At 34.0% G+C, this 4,377-nt stretch overlaps 1 long non-coding RNA gene across 2 annotated transcripts; it reads right to left on the bottom strand.

The window, feature by feature from the left end:
* Window positions 1–1,020: 1,020 nt before the first annotated feature.
* On the bottom strand, window positions 1,021–3,462 carry LOC115949654. 2 transcript variants are annotated; one of them, XR_004083034.1, is made up of 3 exons: window positions 2,988–3,462; window positions 2,746–2,875; window positions 1,021–1,276 (listed from the first exon to the last, which is right to left on the bottom strand). It is a non-coding gene; the product is annotated as an uncharacterized LOC115949654 (long non-coding RNA). The 2 variants fall into 2 exon arrangements; XR_004083035.1 differs by having other exon boundaries at window positions 3,026–3,461.
* Window positions 3,463–4,377: the final 915 nt, after the last annotated feature.

Genomic DNA, 4,377 nt, shown 5'->3' on the forward strand with positions numbered 1-4,377 from the left:
AATATTTACAAAGGGGAAAAATCATATAATGAGCCAATGAGCTTTAGGTTTTAGCTCAAATGACACTTCCTCTTCCTATAAAAGCAAGGTGATGTATAATTTACCAATTAAAAAAAAATGTGAATGGAAATTAAATAAAGAACTTGAAAAACATTGATTCTTTTTTTGAAGAGAAAAATTTTGATTTATGTTAAATAGAGTTCAATACAGCAGTGGCAATTGGGGTTGTAAGAATTGTGGACTGTGACCAATCCAAAAATTCCTATCAACCAAATGAACTAAAAATATAGGTAAAGAATGTGATGTTGTGCTTGTAGCCAGGGATGGCAATGGGGCGGGACGGGGCCGAAGGATGGGGTCTTCATCCCCGCCCCGCATGGTTTTATCTTGCCCCATCCCCGCCCCGCCCCGCATGACGGGGAATACTTTCTCACCCCATCCCCGCCCCTTGGGGCCCCACAAAGCCCTGCCCCACCCCGTAAAACTCTATTTTTTGTTAATTTGCCCTACAACTAGTACAATTTTTTTAATGAAACTTATTTCATTAATAAAAATATATTTGAAATTACAACTAAATTTATCCCATCAAATTAAATCAATTTTTAGAAAAAATTGAATAATATATCCAAGTGTTTAACAAGACAATCATAAAAAAAAAAAAAAAAAAAAAAAAAAAAAAACTTATAGTATAACACAACAAAATAAAGGTAGAGAATCACATTGGGTAGAATAAAATATGCTAATATTAATATATTTATTTAAATAGTAGAGTTTTAGGGTATGAAAATTTACAATTATAACATTTACTAACGCGGGGCGGGGTGGGGCGGGGCGGGGACGGGGAGGGGCGGGGCGGGGTGGGTCTAAAAAGCCTAAACCCATCCCCGCCCCGCCCTATGGTGCGGGGCTAAAATCTTGCCCCATCCCCGCCCCACTGCCTTTGCGGGGCGGGGAAAACCCGCGCGGGGCGAAGCGGGGAGGGGCGGGTTAAGCGGGGCGGGGAAAAATTGCCATCCCTACTTGTAGCTCCATGAACAAAAACTTTAACTGCCTAAACTTTTCAGCTCTCTCTTTAAATGTGCCATTGAAGCTTGTCATCCCCTCAAGTATCACTTGAAATCATCACATATCTCTAGCCAACCTTATAGTTTCCATGGCTGCCATTAATTACCTCCGCTGTGGTTGAATCCTTATCATAACACTTATGCTTACTCAGTGTTGCTACTGTTACTCTCCTTGCATCCAGATGATTACTCTAGGGCTCCCTTAAAGAACACTGCACATTAAAGTTTACCTTTACATACTACATTGAATTTATAAGGTTTCCAACTCGAATTGAATTCAATTTTTAGATGTATAATACTATTGATATATTAGAAATTAGACATTACATGATTTCATTCTTGTGAAGTGTGAAACTGTCTGGAAAATATTTATACCATTTAATCATCTATTTCAACAAATTTTAGAGAGTTAGAAAAATAAAAAATAAAAGGAAACATTTTTAGAAGTTTTTTTTTTTTTTTTTTTTCATTTCATTTTCTCTGAATCAATAACCTATTGCCTTATATCACAAAACAAAAAAGACAAAATCATAATAAATAAAGTAAGAATAGCTACAAACATTGAGAGAAAATATGAGTTTCAATTTTAATATATATTTTTCAAGATTGTAGTTTAATGTTTTAAACAACGCTAATGAGCTAAATCATATAATAACGGGCATAATGCATATCCTTGTCATTGTCAACATTATATTAAAATAATAAAATATTTAATTAGAATGGATAAGAGGAAGCTTGACTATGTTTCACCTAAAAGCTCTCTAGCTTCAGATTGTACATGCTAGTTCAGGAAGAGAAATGAATGAATTGATAGAAAAACAAAGAATCAAGTCAACCCATCAATTGACTTCAAGGGGGGGAATAAAAGGCTGAAGAATTGGAGTTCAATAACATATAATGAGAAAGGATGCTCACAAAACTATTAAAGAATGATCATTTGAAACACAACTCCTACAAAATGATATTAACTCAACAAAGCAATTAAAATATTACTTTTAGTAATATCAGAATTGATGCATTGTTCAAAAGAGTAGCATATATATTTTTTTAATAAGCATGGAGGTGAAAGCTTACAACTATATACTATATTCAACCTTTCTTTTTATTTATTGAAAATGATAGATTTTTATTATGTAAATAACAATGTACAATGGTTCAAACAAATGTGCTAAGAAAGGAGGGCAACCCATCCAAACACCCGCCCCTTTGTCAGCCAGATTTGCACTTGACCTGATGATATATACAAAAGAAAAAGTTCTAAACTAAGAATTGAATGAGTGAATTCAACAACAAAACCAAGGTAGCGACACACCAGAAAGACATATCTGATGGTTTCAATATTCTTGTAGGTCCTTAGAGTCTATAGGGGTCATTTCATTACTGGTTGAAGGTTAACGCCCTTCCCTTTCATGTGCAGGTATGCAAAGTTTTTATTTTTTTTATTTTTTGAAATCAATCTAGAGGTAGATGTTCATATCTATACAAATATAACAACCATCATTAATTAACCAAATCAACTAACATGTGTAACCCAATTCATGAAGGCCCCTGGCTCATGAAAAAGGTGGGGGTTAAAAACCTAATCTTCTTGCACTTTCCATGCTTAATTTATTTCAATATGAGAACATCATATTTTGGTAAAATGAAAAAGATAGAAACAAAAAAATAGAGGAAATCTTACTACGCAAGTGGTGGTAAGCCTTTCACATCATGCAAATCTCTTAGAGGCCTTTGATCGAACACCTAGCAGATATGGGCATTTGATTTTCCACACATAATCTTTCTGCACAAACGGGGTAAGTTTTTAACACCTGCAATCCATGAACCATAGCATTACAATTAAATTCAAAAGGTTAAATGATAAGATTTAAAAAAAAAAAATAAATAAATAAAAAAAAAACACACACACACACACACACGCACACAATGATGTTTGGAGCTTTAGACAACAAAATCCTAACTGTTGTCTTTAAGCTTTTCTTGTCCTACGTTATGTGTTCTTCTTCCTGAGCAATTCCACCAATTTCTCCACATGAACTTGAGTTCAACCCACTTCTAAATATAATATACTGGTTGAAAGTGGAACAATACCACATTTGTGCTGCAATTATGGGAGATGAACACAAAACGACTCTCTAAATTTCTTCAGAGGTAACTGTCGTTTGAAACTCCCTGTCATAATATTGAATTTTCTATGGTTCTACACTTTCAATCCTATTTATTTAGTAACAGAAATTTAAGGGCAAACATCAAGATAGGGAAGGACACTGAAAAGGCACAATCAATACTAAATAGAGAGAGAGAGAAACAGTTACGTTGTGGACTTTAAAATGAAGAAAGAAGACAGAAAGTCCAAGTTGAATTTGAGGTAAAGAAAAAGAGAAAAAAAACACATCAAGCAAAAAAAAAAAGAAGAAGAAGAGAAACTTTCCCCATTTTCTGTTGTAATAAAAGGTTCGCTATATATCAACTATTTATTTTTGTTCTCCATAGCATTACAACTCATTTTCGCACACCTCATTACCACTTCATACACTAAGCTTTGTCTCACTCACAGAGTTTGTGTGGTATTTTAGAGTAAGACAGCATCTTTAGTTAGTGAACATGATCTTCGACTTTATTTGGATATAACTCCTAGTTTTACTGCTACTTTTATATATGTTTCTTTTGAGTTATAAAAATAAATATATGGATAGGTATTTAATCCCTGAAACCAAGAAAAAAAAAACTGTCAAATTGAGCAGAATTCATGTATGTAAAAGTGAAGTAAATGTGAAACTGTAGAACAAAAAGGTGGGGAGAAACAAAATGTGTGGAAGGGGAAGGAGAAGGGGAAGGAATTCGAAACCATGCAACAAAAAGAAACGGAAAACAGAAAGTTTAAAACCGTGAAAAAGGGTTTGACAAAGGGGTTTGTGTGAGAAACAAAAGGTGGGGAAGGGTTTAGGCTGAAAAGGCTTTGAGTTTGGGCTTTATGGTGGAATTAAATTAATAAGAAGTGGTCTTTATGGTGGAGAAAGGGGTGGGAATTAAATTAAAAAGAAGTGGGCTTTATGGTGGAGATATGGGTGGGATTTATTTTATATTTTTTAGTATTTTAAAAACTATTTTTAAATTTTTGAACAGATACAAAAAATATGATAGAAATGACATGGCTGTTGACGTGGCTCAACGTGAGCGTAGCAACATTAAATACTATGCTTCAGCTTTTAGTAATATATAGATTTTCATCGGTGTCTCATGGGCATGGGTTGAAATTGTCTGCCTAAAGGCTAAGACACCACTTTCTATATCAATATATATATATATATAT

This window comes from Quercus lobata, chromosome 6, assembly GCF_001633185.2.
Source record: "Quercus lobata isolate SW786 chromosome 6, ValleyOak3.0 Primary Assembly, whole genome shotgun sequence".
Classification (NCBI taxonomy): domain Eukaryota; kingdom Viridiplantae; phylum Streptophyta; class Magnoliopsida; order Fagales; family Fagaceae; genus Quercus; species Quercus lobata.